The sequence below is a fragment of the Lissotriton vulgaris genome, chromosome 4_1, assembly GCF_964263255.1.
Source record: "Lissotriton vulgaris chromosome 4_1, aLisVul1.2, whole genome shotgun sequence".
NCBI classification, from domain to species: Eukaryota; Metazoa; Chordata; class Amphibia; order Caudata; family Salamandridae; genus Lissotriton; species Lissotriton vulgaris.
Window position 1 is genome coordinate 1,740,533,856 of NC_141691.1, and position 18,952 is coordinate 1,740,552,807.

An 18,952-nucleotide genomic window follows, 5' to 3' on the forward strand; every position below is an offset into this window, starting at 1 on the left:
GGACTACGCTGTAATAAAATCAGCCAATAATGTTGAATTTCAAACTTCATGGTGAAATGACACTCAAACAGGCACCTTTGATGTCAATACTGCGTTCTAAAAATAACAGCATATCTTATTTAAAACCACTAAACTTAGGATTCACTCTAAAACCGTGTCCAGAGTGCACCTGGAAGATATTAAACTCATCCCACGCGCCTCAATTAAAAAAAGTTTTCTGCTATTATCATCTATTTGTGTATTTTTCTCAACCTGGAAAAAGAGAGCAGTCTTCCTCTTATTAAAAAAACACTATTTGGACTCAGTGGACGTCCTAATTACTAGCCAAACAATTTCAATACTCTTGGAAATTCGCCAAAAAAAGCAACTTTACATTTTTTGTAAGAAAATCTTATCCTAGATGAATGGCAATCCAGATTTTCCCCAAAACAGGGACTGAACTGCTGTACTATTTATCAGCCACAGAAGAACTTCGGCTCAGCTCACTACGGTCGACTATTCCAATCTGATCTAATGTAAGACAGAAGTTGGTATCGCTGGCAGTGTTTTACAATGATTTGAATTTATTTTATAGTACACACTCAAGAGGTGAGGATCTCTTCTTTCAGTAGATATGCTGGCCAGCAGTGTATCCACATTCTAATCTTTTTTTCCCCTTAAGCAGGTGGTGGACAACAAGGAACACAGACGAGGGAGGGTGGGCGGATGGGTGCAAGCAGCAACCTGGACGTTGGGGGCAAGCACCAATAAGGACATTGGGGGCAAGCACCAACACGGACAAAGAAGGGAGCGAGGAAAGCAAAACAGCCAAGGGAGGAAGGGAGGTCAGGTGGGACAAGCAACACACAGAAGGAGAGGTGTACACAGAGGGGTGAAAAGTACACAAGGGAGTTGGATGAAAAAGACACCCTCTGGCCGAGGGCCTACATACAAAGAACAAATGAGCACCTAAAAAAATGAGCAGAAAAAAATGAGCAGTATAAGGACACAAAGAATGCATCCATGTTCCAGGGGTGGGACAAACACACGAAGAGGAAAGAAGCCAAAGGCAGCTCACCAATAAAAAGTAAGCAAATGGGAGCGAAAATGAATCCAACCAATGGTAAGCAATGACCAGCCTCTAAGCTCACTGTTAGAAACCAAAAGGTTTGCAAGAGACAGTGTATGTGCTGTCTAGGCGAGAACTAAAAATCTGACCAGACTAGACACAGCAAGCAACTACATAAAACAATAGAACATTGTAGAAATGGCAAGAGACCCACACCTTGGAACCATAGAACTAACTATGGTTTGAACAGATCGTGTCACTGTACATGAAGTGGCCCAAGATCAAACGCTCCCTTGCAACTACCGAACAATCTTTCCAGTCATTACACAAAAAAATACAAGCATAAAATCAACAACAAAAAAGTCATATAAACACAGGTGGCCTACACTGCAATAACTCTGCATAACACAGAATACAAATGTGCATGCAGGCAATAATACAGGAGAAACGTAAGAAAGGCATCATGGAAACACTGCCATCCTACACTAATGCAACACACAAATGACATTCAAACACCACCTCGGTGCCAAAAAAAAACCAGATGGGTGAAAATAATGCACGCTTTTTTTGTCAAAAAGACACAAACTAAAGTAAAACTATTAGTCTATGTGTAGTGCCAATCCAATGCTGTAAACTCATATTCACACCACCATCTTTCAAAGGACTCAAATTTAGGTGTCCATTCTATGCAGTGTAGTAAAAGAGAAGTTAAAGAACAGTCAAAACCTGGAAGGTAGCCGTGAATTGAGGAGGACACTAGTTAAATATTAGCCAGAGCTTGTTTGTCCTGTTATCCCACTGTGCTTTAGGTCAGAAGTTAACGATGGAACTCATTTTTCATTGTCATGTTGCCACATTTAAAGGGCATTCCATACAGTAAATAATCGCTCTCTCCGGTCATAATTAGCCTGCACAGCTACTACCTTAACTCAAGAATGGTTTACTGTGTTTTAGCTTTCATTTTTACCAAATTTACATTAAAACATATTAGAGGGAACCAATTCCCACTTAAAATTGGACTGCAGTTGTGCAAAACACACCATTCTAGGGGCATCCAACAAGCATTCAAACCTTACAGCTTTCAATCAAGAAAGGTCATAAAAGGTTCGAAAAGGAGCACTCTACACAATGCAACCCAATTAAACACTAGACACGAAAGGCACTCAAAAATGAGCATCTCAACAAGAGGTGCTCAAGCACTTGCCTAGCAGCCTACAAATCAACAAGACACTGGCAAGTCCTCTTTGTGGCAGTAAATGTATTTGCTAAAAAAAGCCTCCCTTCATGGATCTTCTAGAACCTTGCAACCTATCCACAGGGCCTCATGCTTACTGTGCTACAGGATTCATACTTCCCCTCACTTATGTCACTGAGGAAGGGCGCAACCGGTCTGAGATTGCATGTGTTCTTGTTCACAGACCTGGCCTGGGAGGCTGGGCTGGACTGTTTCTATGGTAGCAGGACCAAGACTGATTTTGTAGAGTGGCAAAGTGGACTTTGCCTGAATATAGAGTCTTCATTTTAAGTGGATGCTCCAGGCTTAAGGAACCATGCTGGCAACATCTGGGTGTTCCATTAATAGGACCTGCATCTGGATTCCTCAACCTAGATGCCAAAGAAAGAGAAGCCAGTCCTCCTAAGAGACAGAGCAAACTGTTGAGGACTTGGATGTTACTACTGAGACACTGGGGGTTGAGAAGAGTGTATGAGGTTGGAAAATACCAGCATAAAGATAGAGGCATAAAGGCTTGTTATGGACCCACAAGGTGACAATATTCTGATAAAGAAGACGAGGAAGTCTTTAAACAAGAACTGGTGGACGGGTATAGGGGCTTCACAGAAGCATTCCCACTCAACAAGACGTAGAACAACAGGCGAGCAGACGGGTTGAGGCAGGAGCGAAATCAAATACATCAGCAAAACTGGACACCAATGAAAAACTCCAGGCATTTAGGTCCCCAAGTCAAAATCAAGCAACTCAAATGTGAGGATCTTAAAAAGCGAGCTTGACAAGGCAACATAAGAATTAGAAATATCATTAAAGAGGCTGATGATAAGAATATTGCTGAATACAAGAATATTGCTGAATACATTCCACTCATGTTAACACAAATCTTGGAACTGAGGGAGGGAGGGTTCGAAAGGTGGGGATCAAAAGAATTCAAATAGTGAATCCTGGTGGTGATGGCACAAAGACATTCCAGGGTTACCCTCGCCAAAATGTCCTTATTCCTGTAGAAGGAAACAATAAGACATGAGGCCATCCTTTGTGGTCATGACCCAAAATCAGGTATATACTGGAAAAAGGTCCTGGCAACTATTAGGGACATATTGGTATTTTCCTTGCTGGGTGACCCATACACCATAATAAAGGATAATAAGTCAAGGGAGTGAGCAAAAATGAGGGAAAGGGATTTGAAGTTTAGCATACCAGTTGTTGTTTACAGCACATATGGCAATAGCCAGAAACTGGGAAAAAACCTTAGGGGCCACTCTGAAAAACTGATTGAGGAAAGTCTTATAGCTATGGAAAGGAAGGAAGGACCGCTGGTGAAACCGGAGTAAAAGATGGGGATGACTTCTTACAGACGAAAAGGCGTTAATGTGTCCTCTACGGCAGTGGTTCTTCACAGTTTGATTTCTGTGGACCCCCAGGTAACCATTACCGGAATCCGGGACCCCCATTGAGTCACATTGGAAGCTGGTGACCACTGGCTTAAGCAATTTCTATGATTTGAACTTCTAAACAATACAAAAACAAGTGCACACCAAACCAATGCTCAAATATTGAAATCTTACATTCCATTCTCAATCAAATATAGAAAGTTTTCACATTTTCAATTTTGTTTCTTTATTTGTATATACTTTATTAACTTAAATGTTTTAATTTTATTATTATTTAATTTGGTAACAGTCGCAGATTCCCTGAATAGGCCTCATGGATCCCAGGTTACGAACCACTGCTCTAGGGCTTTCAACATTAGACAAGTTTGAATAGGATTAGTGTTGAAAAGTCATCCTGTGCCCTGGGCACCCCCCAACTTTTTGCTGACTGGTACTGGTGGAAACTGACTCGGACTGACCCTGGGCTCTGCCTAACCAGGCACAAGGCCAATGCTATGCTGAAAGAGACACATTTAGAATACAGTGAAAACTCCTACATACACTAGGGTACACTATGTGTTGGGGTACCCCCTGTAATTGGCATAACCTACCCTATAAGGCTCTAGTACATAATAGGGCAGGGCGGATTGAAACTAGCTAACAGTATCTAGTATATAATAGGGCATGGCAGTTTAGGAGACAGCAGCCCTTTCTGCACTTGCATGTGGGCACTGCTGAAGCCTGAGGTCAGTTTTAAAGTAGCCCTGTGTTGCAGGACTGCTTTTAAAAAGTAAATTGTGCCCAAACTCAACTTTGGTTTTTGGGGCACTTACAAATGAATAACCTACAATGTTTTGGGCATATTAGGTACCCCCAGGCACTCCCCTAGGTGTCGCACGGGTGGGGGATCAGGTATTTATAAGGAGGACCCTTGTAAAATGGGTTTTATATGCCCTGGGTTAAGTGAAATTGCACATTTCACTCCCCACATTGTGATAAAGTGCTGCCCAAAATCGACTTTGGTGGTAGTAGCACTGTGGAGGGAGGATCTGCAATATTGTTACATCCCTAGGTATTCCTGGGGTGGGGGTCCTGTTGATATATGTAGCGTACTTCTAAAATATGTTTTTGTAAGCCCTGGTGCTGGAGAAATTGCCCAAGTCATTTTTCCCATTGCAGATCCCATGCCACATAGGTTAACATGGCAGCCGGCCAGTGGTCTGTCCTGATTGGTCAGAGTTAAGTCGATTAGGCAGTTTTCTTTGAAGAGGTGATAAAGAGCCCCTGGGGTTGACCAGCTCTGCTGGAAGGGCAGTGTCCTGTTGAACAGGAATGCCAGAGCAGGGAGAGAAGTCAAACAATGGACTGCAAGGGAAGGGGGAAGGCATCAGTGTCATTTACAACTCCACTCTTTTGACCCCCAGCCAGATGCTAGGATTAAGAAAGGAATGAGCAGATGCAAGGGGGAGAGACTATGGAGATTAGCCATCCTAGGGGTGTGTTTAGACAGCTCTTCTCTCCCTGCTGGAAAATCAGCCATTATGCATTTGGAAGAATTGGTGCACTCTGGGACAAAATAGTGCCACTCGCTGCAGAAGTGGTCGGTCCTTTGGGTGGTACCTTGCAGCCCATTGGACAGGAGTGACCTCCTGCTTGACCCAGAAACATTTGAATAAGTATCTGAGAAGGTCAGAGCACCTCATATCTGCTGCTTGAAACTTAAGAAAGCAAGAAGGCCATGCTGGAAGTTTGATGTGCATTTCCTAAGGCCTACACTCTGAAGACTGCACCTTCTGCACCATCTGAAACTACAGCCTGTGGATTATCTTGCTGTAAAAAGGACTAAAGAGTGGACTCCCTGCAAGCTACAGGTTAACAGAGCTCACCTGGAACATCACCACCAATAATCCTCAACCTGGGGGATCTACCAGTGGATTTGTAAGGGTTTTGTCCAAGTGGATTGTTGGAACTGAAGTCCTCAACTTTCAAGGACCATCTTGGAGCTTCCAGATCCTTGGAGTGAGTTTGAGACACTTTGGGACCCTTTGGGGAACTTCTCCAGAAGTTTGGATAACTTTAGAGCAACTTTGGAAAAAAGCTCCTTAAGGGGACTGACTCAACCGGGCCAGCGAAGCTGCCTGCCTTCAACCGAGAATCGGCCTGTCATCCAGGTTTGTCTCGCTGAAAAGATCTGCAGGTCCTACTTCTAGAGTTTGACAGGGAGTAGCCAAAATCCGAGGCGGGCGAACCCTCACTGAATCCGGTCTGGTGAAGAGCATCAAGGGACCCCGCGAGAAAAAGCTCCGTAAAAGTTTCTAAATCGGAACAAAGAAAAGCTAACCGGAAGCAACTGCGAAAGCCAACACGTGTCGGCCTGTGTCCTTGGTTTGTCCCGCTGGAACGCTCGAGGTCGAACTTCCAGACGTTAGAGTGGGAGCTCATCGCAAGGCAATCCGGCGAACCCTCACTGAATCCAGACTGTCTGAGAGCTTCGAGAGATGCCGGGAGGAAAAGCTCCAGAAAAGTTTCTAAGTCAGAAGGTAAAAACTTTGACCCAGACTTAACGTGAGGGGTAGCTGCCCAGGGCTCCATCACTGTCGGCCTGTAACTTTGACCCGGGCTATCGCGACCAGATGTCCCAATAAGGCACTATAGGTTTCTTTGTGCAAGAAATTGCAAAATTTTTGAAAATGCATCTCTCTTGTTCCCTACATTGGACTTTTGTCATTTTGGTGTCATTTTAAAGATATAAATATTTCTTATTTTTATAAATTGGTGTCGGGTTTTTATTGTTTATTGGGTCTTAATTATTTACTGAAATGGTGTTTTTAAATACTTTGCATACCGGTCTTTGAAGTTAAACCTGCCTGCTCGCAGCCAAGCTACAAAGGGTTGAGCATAGGAATGATTTTCTAAGCCCTATGCTGTGTTAGTGGACTTATTGCCAGAGGCATTTATACATTTGCCCCTACTACTACTACTGTTGGCCGCGAAGAGTTCTATTGCGCACAAGAGTAAGACTGCTGTGTTTGTTTTAAAATTGTGGAATTATCCATGTGGAGAATATGTTTTTAAAGGGGCACTTTTTCTTTTTTTATATTCACGCACCCTTACTGCATCTTAGGGCTTAGTGGTCCCCGGTCCACAGCGGTCTTTTCAGGCAATTTGACTGGAGGGATATAGCTCCTCCCCTTTTTCCACGTCACTTCCTGGGGGGATAGGTATAAACAACAGATAACTTGCCGGCCGCGCAGCGGGCGTGCCAAAGGCAAGCCCGTCTGCGCCCGTCCACGCTCGGACCGGGCTCAGGGCCAGTCCCCCTGGACCTTACCCCCCAGGCAAACCAGGAATAATACGCTACTCGAGAGATACCCTTAGTATGGATTCACTAAAGGGAGAGGCAATCTGCCCACGAGCTCTGCCTAATTTTCGATCTAAAATGGGTGCAAGTCTTTGCCTAAAATGCTCGTCCCCTTTACCTCTCATTATCTCCTATTGTAGTAAGTTGCCATCATTACCGCTAGATAATATGACAGAGCGGATATATAGGGGGGATCTGCAAAATTGTGTCCTGAATACTATGATGCCAGAGTCAGCACCTGAGGTTGGGAGAAAGGCAGGCCTAGACTGTGGCCTACTTAACGTCAGATCACTTCCTAGGCACTCAATGGAGATACAATTATTGATAGAGACCAACAACCTTGACGTTCTGTTTCTGACAGAAACATGGACTGTGGCAGGGATGGAGCTGGAGCTGGAGCTGGAACCAGCCTGTCTAGTGAGATACAAGGTCCAGCATAGGCCTATGTCCAGGGCTGGGGAGGCGGAACGGGAATCATCTTCAAGGATGAGCTAAATATCATCATATTGGACATAGATGAAGTCTCCTGTGTTTTAGGCTTTTCAATTAAGGATGAGTCAGGTCATGCCTTGTCGGGCATGATCTGTTATAGACCACCAGGGGTAATTAATGTACACCAACAACAGGAATTGATTAATGTAATTAATAATATGGCACTTACACACACTCAACTATTAGTTTTTGGCGATGTTAAGTATGGATACAGCTTTTCATAACATAATTCAATCCTGTGCTAATTTGAGCCTGAAGCAATGGGTGACCGAACAGACACAGAGGTGGCCACATTCTAGATTTGATCTTCGCAGAGGAAGGCCTTGTCAGTATGGGGGAAATCATGCCAGTGGGGTGGACAGATCACCACCCAATCATTTTTAGTGTCCAAAGTCTGAATAGAATTTGGCCTGGGGATAGAAAGGCCAGGACATTTTTCGGCCGAGACTGGAATGGCGTTTTGAAAAAGGCAGAAGCTGGTGGCCCCCTGTTTCATATAGAGGCTCTGTTCAACCCTGAGAAGCAGGTTACAGAGAATTATACCACATTTAATGAACATTTAACCAAGAAACTGGATCAGCTTGCCCCACTCAAAGTTATCAAGAAAAGAGGAAATCCGTCAGCACCTTGGTACACAGAGAGCTTGAGGAGCCTCATGCTCTTGTGTAAAATTGCTGAAAGACAGTGGAGGAGGGAATATTTGGAAAAAGATAGAATAAGCTGGAGGTGCACAATAATAAAAAATAAACAAGAAATAACTACTGCCAAGGCAGAGTACTTTGCATCCACTGTACTAAAAAGCTCCAATAAATCTAGGGATATATTTAGAATAGTGAAAGGCATGACCAACCCTGAGTGTACCAATACTAAAATTAAACCCTCCCAGGAGTTGTGCGATGTACTGGCACTTTTCTTTCAAGATAAAATAAATAAAATTGTGGAAAGTATGAAAGATCTATCTCAAATCACCTCGCTAGCTCAGAAAGAAGGGGCAAGAGGCTTAAATGAAAAGGGCGCTGTTGAGCTGGCCGCATCTGGGGTCTCTCTAGATAATTTTCCAAATCCATCGGACGAGGAGTTCACTAGAGTGGCCTTAGGAGTCCCCTCTGGCTCTCCACTGGATCCTCTGCCCCACAAGCTAATGAAGGAATTTGGGTCAGAGATCTTTCCCATCTTACGACAGATATGTTGCCAGTCCCTCAATACAGGCATTGTGCCTGTTAATTGGAAGCAGGCTGTTATTACGCCACTCCTGAAAAAACCTACCCTTGATCCGTGTTGTCACAAGAACTACCGACCAATTTCCCTCCTGCCCTACTCGATCCAGATTGTGGTACATCTGGTCAGTAGGACCTTGTCCCACTTTTTGGAGACGAATAACATACTGGAAGAGGAACAGTTTTGTTTTCGACCGGGTCATGGGACAGAATCAGCTCTGGTGGTGGTGTTGGATGACCTTCGGATGCGGGCGGACAGGGGTCAGTCAGCAATTTTAATCCTGCTGGACCTGTCTGCCGCATTCGATACGGTGAACCATGACATTTCGCTTTCAAGGCTGGAGACTTTTGGGGTGAAAGGAGTAGCGCTTAGGTGGCTGACAGATGGCAGTCGGTGGCACTTCCCCCGTACCAATCTGAATTGGTTAAAGTCTTACATGGGGTACTGCAGGGTTCGTCAATCACCCCCATTCTGTTTAATGCCGATAAGCAAACTTTGTTGGGAATCATTAAAGCGCAGAATATCAGCGTGATTAATTATGCTGATTATACGCAGCTTTTGATATCCCTGGATGGGGACCAGGCGAAACCACTGGATTGCTTTCATGCTTGTATGCATGAAATGACGAAATGGCTGAAGGAAAACTCGCTCCAGTTTAATAGTGGGAAAACAGAGATTCTACAGTGCAAGGTGGGGGGGTGGGGGGGTTCACCCGAACTCTGCCAATAGACTTCTGGCCTCTAACATCAGATGGCACACTGACACCAGTGAACATGGTGTGTAATCTGGGGGTCAGTTTTAATAAGAATTTCAATCTGGAGACCCACGTTAATAAACAGGTGGGAAGCTGTTTTTCTTTAATTCGAGGTCTTCGGAAGGTGCTGCCACTGCTACCTGTACAGGCAAGAACAACGGTAGTCAGGAGTATAATCCTCAGCCGCCTGGACTATTGCAATGCCTTGCTTTTGGAATCTCCGGGATACCCGATTGCCAGATTGCAGAGTGTCCAGGCGGCAGCAGCTAAGTTAGCACTCTCCCGACCCTGTCGGTCATCAACAACACAAGCACTAGTGGATCTACATTGGCTCCCAGTAGCTCGAAGGATCTGGTTCAAATCATTGTGCATTGTTTTTAGAGCACTCCATGAAACAGGGCCGTAAGCCACTCCAAGACAAGTTTCAGTGGCCCAAGCCTACCTGGAATCTTCGCTCCTCTACCGCCAATTGTGCTAGAATCCCCAATATAAGGAGGGTGACCCTGGGAGGAAGAGCCTTTAGCGTGGCAGCAGCTCGCCTTTGGAATGACCTTCCCTTAGACATTAGGAGTACACATGGTCTGCTGCTGTTCTGCAAAACAATCAAGACCTGGCTCTTCTCTAGGGTATAATATGTTTCTACTTGAGAGTAGCAGTAGATCTGCTGGATGGTAGGCTCTCTTTTTCTTGTGCAGCTGACAGTTCTTGTGGCGGTTATTCTCTTAGCTCCAGGATGCCCGCAGGGTTACAGTGCGCTCCATAAATGTTAATAATAATAATAATAATAATAATCCACTTTCCAACCATTAGGAACTGGCGAAAGTGGCTGTGTTACAGAGTGCCCTTTCTGAAGTTACTCGACTGTAATCTGAGCGCATGTTGGTCTGCTGTGAGAGCGGGTGGGTGTGTGGGGGCATGGGGCAGAAGAGACAAGTTGTATTTTTATTTCTGTTAGGCAAATGCATGCGTTTACTTTATTTCAGGGAGCTACGATTGAAAATTCCCATAATATTGTTGACTTTACTGACGCTGTGACATGTCTTTCAACAAAGAGGTTTTTTAAAAAAATATATATATATTGTTGCTCATCCATTGATAATTGGCAAAGGGACAAATACTGAGATCAGTGACCTTGTTGGCTGAATGCTGGTCTAGACGTTTGATCATGTGGGAGTTGCATCCAAGCGACTTTATCAATGAGGCTACTGAGTGGCTGCAAAAGTTAAACAGGAGACAAAGGATGGACTCTGCATGTAACTGCAGGTGACCGGGAAGCTGCAAGAACAACAACAACAACAAAAAACACAAGAGGGATTGAAAATACTACTTCAGCACATATGTAATTCACTGCAGTGCCACATTTGATATTTGCAGCAGCCAGGCTCTTCATTCTAGTAGAGGGCACGAGCCGGTGATGATAGCAGCAAGATACGAAAAAGTCAAACCTGTCAAAATCTTCATTCTTCCTCAGGATATCCAGTACTAATGTCAGTAGCACTTCAGCGCCCTTCCCAGGTCAAAACCTCTTGGGGACGGTAAAGAATCTAATGTGCTAACTGATCATTCAAAGGCTTTTTGGATGAGAATTCTTCTCCAATTTTGCCCACTACTGGCGGAAAGGTGGCACTACATATTGTTTCAGGGGAGCTGATCCATGTTAGGTTGTCTAAAAAGTGATACAATGCCAAACTTTGAAGCTACAGGAACCTGCACTGAGAAGAAGCAGGCGCTCGGTATACTGGTGATGCTGTGACTGAGTCAAGTCTTAGAATAAAGACACTGGACATGGATCAACTGGTGACGTAGGACACAAGAGTCTATGGTGTGCCCCCTCTTCCTTTTCCAAAGAGAAAGGAACAACATAGCTGAAACTGGAATGCTATTTGATATCTTTGAAGCTTTGAGGATTAAACTTTCGTACAAGGACCGACTACGGGGACAAAGAAGATCAGAACAGAAAAAAAACTTGCAATATGAATTAGATGCGTAGGTGTTCCAATTTGGCGTGGAAAACCGGGATTTCCATTTGTTCAGATGTGCCATGCGTTGCTTACTCACATCCCCCGATAAAGACCTCTGCCAGGTATCCTCTAACTGACAAGCAACCATATTTTTCCTTCTTCATATCTGTGGAAAAGCCAGAGTATGAGGTTTAACGTTGGGAAGACGGGCAGCTTTCACTGCCACCCAGTGACCCAGACAGAAAATAGACAGGAAACTGTCTAGTGTGTAGTGTTCAGATTGAATTCTGGACGGCCATCTCATTGAGCTCATCCAAGATGGATTCACGTTTAATGTTGCTTGATGGCGTTTCAGGTCCACACAGACTAAAGGGTCCGCTGGTCCTTCGGCTCGGTAGCCATGAATGGTTTAAGTTGTGGAACTATTGCAGCCATCAAAGTACAGATGCCCTTATTCTGTGGCGGGGTACACAAGTTTCAATGAACAGCTCACCCGAAGCCCTGCCCATGAAAGACTGGTGTGGGCCATGTATGGATGCCTGGACACATGTGACAGGTGGCAACCTCTGGATCGTTGTTCAGTTCTTCCACATGAGCTCAACCATGCCTTATTGAGAGGAGGCAACTGCTTCTTAGTCAGAGGAATACGACAAGTTGGACTGAAGAAGGGGCTGAATACTGAGGAGACTGTCCACTGCTTCCAGAATGGACAGCTCCTAGCTAGAAGATGCACACGGTACTGAAGGGACTTTTTTTTTTTTTACCTGCACCACTATGAGGGACAGCCTCCGGGTTCATCCATATGTGGTGCACGGATAACTTTTTTTTAAAATGCCCCATTTGTCTCAAAACGGTTTCATTTTCCTTGACACCCATGGAACACCATTATCAGTTGTAATAGTCTTGGGCACATTTTCTCTGAAAAAGATGGTGCGCAAAACCTATATCCCCAAACAGTGAAAGGACTTAACACCAGCTCAATCTACTACGCAAAATAATCTATCAATACAGCCACACATTTTTACATCCACCCAGAAATTGATATGAATCAAAAGCACAAAAAGGTTATTTGGCTCAATGGAGCTTCAGAGATCGTGACTTATTGAAAACAAAATCCCACAGTAGTTAAATTTGACACATGGTCCATGAATTAACTTGGAGATGAAATCGTCCATATAAGGCCACCAAATGGTTTCTCCAGCTTTCATCTTGCTAGCTATTTTTCTATATTACCATTATTGGTGACTTAGATAATACAAACCCTTTAAGCAAAAGGGGGAACATACGTGTCACCATGTAGCACAGCTTTTACATCCACATAATCTCTTCCTTTTCCTTAAAAAAACTTGGAACCGGAATTTTTCTGGAGCCTACTTCTTATACATTTAATTAATTACAACAAAACTTTCCATCCCCCTTTTCCACAGTTACTCACTAATCTCATGTGAAACTCGCTGCATCAATAATATTGACTTCTACACAATAATCATTAACATGATAAACACATATCCCATCAATGGTTGTTGGCATTCTTGAAAAACAATCAGCAGCAACATTTTGGGCCAGATATACGACCAATTGCTTTTGCGACTCACAAATTGCGAAAAATTGAGACTCGCAATTTTCGAGTCGCAAAAGCAAATGTACAACAGAGTCAGAGACACGGTTAGTGATTCCCAAAGGGGGTCGCAAAATGCGAGGCTCATGAATATTAATGAGCCACGCGCACTTTGCGACCCCATTGGTAATGGCTGGCTCTCCCAGGGATGGTGGTCTGTTGGGCTCAGCAAACCTCCATGTCTGGAACTGCTTTTCAATAAAGCAGTTTTTATTTTTTAAATGTAGCTCGTTTTCCTTAAAGGAAAACAGGATGCATTTAAAAAAGAAAAAAAAGAAAGGTTTTAGTTAAATTTTTTAAGGGCAGGTAATGGCCCCTGGGACCACTTCCTGCCCTTAAAAATATTTTTGGAGCCAGTCACAAAGGGGAAGGGGTCCCCTAGGTACCCCTTCCCATTTGCGACTTCATTACCACCCTCTTGAAGAGGGCGGTAATTTGCGAGGGTTTTGCGACCGCAATTGTGGCCGCAAAACATTCTTACATAGGGTAGAGACTCGCTATTAGGAAGGGATGCCCTTGGCAGGCCCCTTCCTAATAGCGACTTGCAATTCCTAATTAGTGAGACACAAATAAATTGCGACCCGCTAACTAGGAATCGTACATGGCCCTTTAACATTTTGCATACACAAACGGGTCGCAGACCAGGTTTGCGCATACAATTTAGGGCTGTACATCTGGCCCTTTATTTCCAGGAATGTAGTTAACTTGGAAGTTGTATTCAATCGTCTTAAATGGAACATACACTAATCTAAATGAGGTAGTAAAAGTACCATTAATATTCAACAAATATATTAAAGGAATATTATTCGCCACTGTAATAAATTTACCCCCAAAGGAAGCGCTTCGCACTGCAGGCACAAGCAAAGAATTCTGCATTTCAGTTTCCATTAGTGCTCTGGAAGCAGAAGCTCTAGTTCGATCTCCATCCTGATTCCTTTGAAAAATTCATTCTTCCCCATTCCATTGCAACTGGGATTTACCCTTCCAATACTATTAGATTTTTGTGACAAGAACCAAGGGCTGGTGCATTGAAAAGTGAAGTTTTAATGAACTGAAAGCCTTTTGACGTTCAGTATTTTAGAAGACTAATTTAACTAATGATCTTGGAAAGCCCCTCTACAACTCTGTGGTCGTAGCAACACAGGTTCACATAAAATTGGAATGGATCTTTATTTTGTGGCAACATCATCTGGTCAATCGCCTGCAATAGGCAGTGTTGGGATTCATGCCATCCTCCGAAATTTCAGGCCGAAATATTCCATATCCTTTGCTAAAACTGTATATTCTTATAATTGCACAGTCTTTCCCCTTACCTTAAAATACCAAATACATCATTTAATCTCCCTTTACTTGTGTAATGATGACAGAATACACTATGATGTCACCTTGAAATACAGCCACTACCTCCATCTTTGTGTAACATTAAAACATTACCTTCTGGAACAAGGAGTTAGCAGATGCCAACTCCTGAGATCGGAAAATGCCACAGCAGCAGTCATGAAAGTTGTCAAGTGACTAAAATTTGGCAGGAGCTCAATTTAATGCTGAGCCACTCTTAAATCAACGGTTAAAAAATATTTCACTCCTTTAACAATAAAAATTCTTACATTTTAGGCATCGTTTTGTAATTTACTATAATCTACTTGTTTACAGAGTGACACTCTGCTTAACCTTTAAACAGCTAGTTTATAAACCACAACAATAAACCACAATCAGGCCCTCTTGCTTCAAATCCTTAAGCAAGTGAAACCACTCCTTGACTGACACTTGAAGACTCTTATGTTTAACTGGGATAGTGTTCTTGCTTTAATACAAATTGATGACAGAAACCTATATTTTCAACCTCCTTGGGACAACACTTTTTAGACTTTGGAATAATATCTTTCATGCTTGTTTTATTGACGCTGAAAGTATACCTATAGTGTATTATTGCTGGAAGTGTGATTTAGTGAAAAACATAATTTACGTGACGCAAAGGTCTCAATATTATAAAGCTTGTGTGCCTTATTAGGTCGAGCTGAACAGACAGTGCTGTGGTCTGATTGCAAAAGACATATTGTGGGCTTACTAAGAACATAGAGGTGCTTGGATCCCACCCACGGTTTACAATGGGTTTCTTTTCTTGTCAATCTCATTTGCCCGCTTCTTATTGGAATTCCAGCTTGTCAATCTTGTGTTTGTCCTTATACGTTTCTACTGCTTGCTTTTTCAAGAACTACTGGTTTCTTTTGGGTTAAGCACTCCATGAGTGTGCATCTGTTTTCTGGCTGTATCCCTCATGTAGTTCTTTCTCCCGGCACTCCATGTTACTCTCTGTCACCCATATGCTTCTCTCTGCCCCTTGATGTTTCGCTCACTCATGTGCTTCCCCTGTTGTTTTCTTAACTGTGTATTTACCACCTGCCTGCCCCACGTTACTCTCGCCTGTTGCTTGTCCTCCTCACCACCGTCATGCCCCTCTTGCCCATAGCTTCCCCACTATGCCCCCGCCGTCCTTGTGGGTTTCACCCATGTTTGTTCCCCCACCCCTGCTGTCAGTGTGGCTCGCCTCCAGCCGCACTTCAATTAGGGAGCTGTACACCATAGAAAAATTCGCTAAAACCCACTGGCAAAGCCAATAGGTCCCACAGGTGAAAACTTATGGCTTTGCCAATGCTTGTTTTTCAATTTTGTGTAAATGTAGGTATCAGACAGCGTGATGAAGGGTAAACCTAAGCCCACGTGAACTTCTAAACTTCTTCCATCGTGGTTAATTTTATACGGTTTAACATAAGGTTCCCATCCACTTTCAAAATGTTGCCTTTTCAAACTTTACAGTGCTGCTCTCTTCCTCTTTTTTTATCTTCTTCAATACTTATCTCCAAAAGAGCCTTACTCAACACAGTGTTATTAAAAATAGTAAAATTTCTTCCAACAATATTGTTTTAAACATGAACAAATTACATATTTTCTTGCATCAAAACATTGTTTCCCATTAGTGGGAAAATCGTACTGCAAGCGAGTGACAGCCCTGTTAAGCACAACGCATCACGTTAGACTAAAGCATGTCAGTGTGGTGGTGCACATCACCGCACTGAAATGGAAAGTCACGCATCATAGAGCCTCCTTGTGAGAAAGTACCCTCTTTCTGCATGGTTGCCCCCACTTTTTGCTGAATTGCTGATGTGCTTTGACTGAGTGTGCCCAGGGCCCCTGCTAACCAGGTTCCCAGGGCCTATGTTCTTTCTCTAAAACTGCATTGAAGCCTAAACCCAATTGGCATCTCTGGCCACAGGTCATCCCCTGGTAAAATGGTACCACCGGTACCCAGTGCACTGTGACTAGAGAAGGACACAAAGGGCTGCAGCACTTATTGTGCCACCCTTAGAGGTCCTGTACCTTCACACTCACACGCTGCCTTTACAGGCTGCATGTTTTGGTGCAGAAAAAAGTGAAGAGTCAACATGGCACACATCCCTTGTTTGTCATTACGGCCTCCACAGCAATATAATGGCTACACTGAAAACAGAAGTTTGCTATCAAACTTCTCAGCACATTAAACCCACAGGGATGCCAGTGTGAAAAATGTACACAGAGGGCATCTTAGAAATGCCCCCTGAAAACTAACCTACAACTAGTGTCCAGGCTGAGAGGCTGCTTTCAGCTGCCACCACCAGACATGTTTCTGGACCCCTAGGTCGAGAGCCTGCTGTTCTCGGGGTCCTGAAACAATGCCCATCCTGGGATGAGTTTCTATGCCTCCTCCCCCAGGAGGGGCAGGGTCTACAAAAGGGGAAGCTTTAAAGGCTTGCCGCCTTTGTGAGCTTCCCCAGGCCACTTGCTGCTTTCAGCAATTGGTCCCCACTGGTTCTGAGCCCCACTTTGGGTGGGAGAACCGGCGGGAAAAACAAGTAAGGAATAGAGGTGTGCCCACCTCTGCCTCAGGTGGGGAGGCAAGGTGAAGCACAACTCTCAGTCCCGCAATCTGCAACCTGTGTGTAGAGGAAAAATTCGGAGTTTGTGAATTCGAATTGCTGCTGTAAGGTAGCGAATGATTTAACATCAGTTTTATCCCACAGATCACTTATTTGCGTAATTCCTATAAGGTCCCACTTGTCGAACCCTTTGCTTTTCCACAGGCTACCCAGTTGCTCAGAGTCCCACAGTGGTGTCGCGAGAGTAAGCCTGTGACTCCTTCCGAGACATTTAGTGGCGGTGTGCTAGACTTGAACTGCGTGTTTGATGGGACCCGTGAGAGCAAAACGGCGCGGCCCGGAATAAAGGGCTCTATTATAATTCCCACCCGGTAGGAGCCACCTATCCATGTTATAAAGCAGGTGTAGGTGCCATGGTTTATGGCCACCAGATGGGACGCCCAGTAATACTTCTTAATGTCGGGTAGGCTGATGCCCCCGTCATACCAATTTAACGTGAGCTTTTTGAGGGCAATATGTGGCTTTCCACTCCACAGCAAGTCCCGTTGGAGACCCTCCAACTCCCTGAAATAGGATGCTGGAACCAGGTCTAGGGAATTCTGCAGGGGATATAAGAACCGAGGCAGAAACATCATCTTAAAAAAGGGCCGCTTTTTCCAGCAGGGAGAGCGGAAGCGATTTCAATTTGCTAATGTCCTTATGCAGCCTAGCCAGGGGGTGGGGGGGAAGTTCTGATGAGTTTAGGAAGAGAAAGATCCCCAGATATTTAAAGCCATCTGTACATAATTGTATTGGGCATCCCCTCGGCGGGTGGCTCCGTAGACAAAACAAACCCACATGGATTTACCCCAGTTAATAGAATACCCGGAGAACCTACCAGAAAATGGCAAGAATATCTAGAACCACAATCAAGGACAGTCTCGGAGATGTCAAATAAAGCAGGATATCATCTGCGTAGAGCGAGATGCAGTCCTCCCACTCTGGGGACCAGCGCATACGCGGATCATCGGGTATCTGCGTATCCATGCCGCCAGTGGTTCCAAGGATAGGGTAAACAGGAGGGGGGACAATGGACATTCTTGCCGGGTCCCTCGGCCCAGTTCAAAGGTGGCGAATTTCTTGTTGTTGACCACTACTTGGGCTAGCATATAAGAGCTGTACCCATCGAATGAAGTCTGGGCCGAACCCGAACGTTTCCAGTACCGCCCAGAGATATGGCCATTCAATGGTATCAAAAGCCATAGTGGCGTCTAGGGAGACTATTACAGCTGGCTCCAGGATGGAAGCCGCTCTTCCCAGTACCCCATGCAGATTAGGCACCGTATTGCGATGCGGAATAAATCCAGATTGATCTGAATGGACTAAAGTCTCGATAACTGTAATAAGACGGTTGGCCAATAGTTTAGCTAAAATCTTGGGCTCCGCATTCAGGAGGGAGATCCGTCTATATGACCCACAGTCAGTTCTAGGTTTCCCCTCATGGTGATAATTGTGGCTGTCCTCTGGTCTACTGGTAGGAACCTGTTTTCCCCTGGAGTCCTTATACATACCTCCAAGATAAGGGGCCAGCCTATCCGGTTTAAGTTTGTATAATTCAACCGGGATCCCATTAGGGCCGGTGGCCTTACCCGATCTAATGGACCTTATCGCTTTTGCTATTTCATTGCTGGACAAGTCAGTCAGTCAGTCAAAACACTTTTATTTGATTAATTGAAATCATAAAAAGTACAAAAAAACAGCACAAAACTAAATAACATTTAGTATGTACATTTGGGCGATACAACATAAAATACATCAGGATCAAACGAATAACCATATAAAATAGATAAGAACGATTTCATTAAAAATATAAAAATCAAGAGTTCATATGACACCAAGTATAAAAGATCTTTTCTTCTTAAGGCACACAGCAGCAGCAAGAAAACTAGCAACACCAAACATAATCCAAGGTTCATCTAATAATTGAAGATACAGTAGTGCTG

General features: G+C 44.0%; 1 protein-coding gene across 1 annotated transcript in view; it reads right to left on the reverse strand.

Moving 5' to 3' along the window:
* The window catches only part of RIDA (reactive intermediate imine deaminase A), a 124,328-nt gene that overhangs the window by 45,462 nt on the left and 59,914 nt on the right, over positions 1–18,952 (reverse strand). The window lies entirely within an intron of this gene.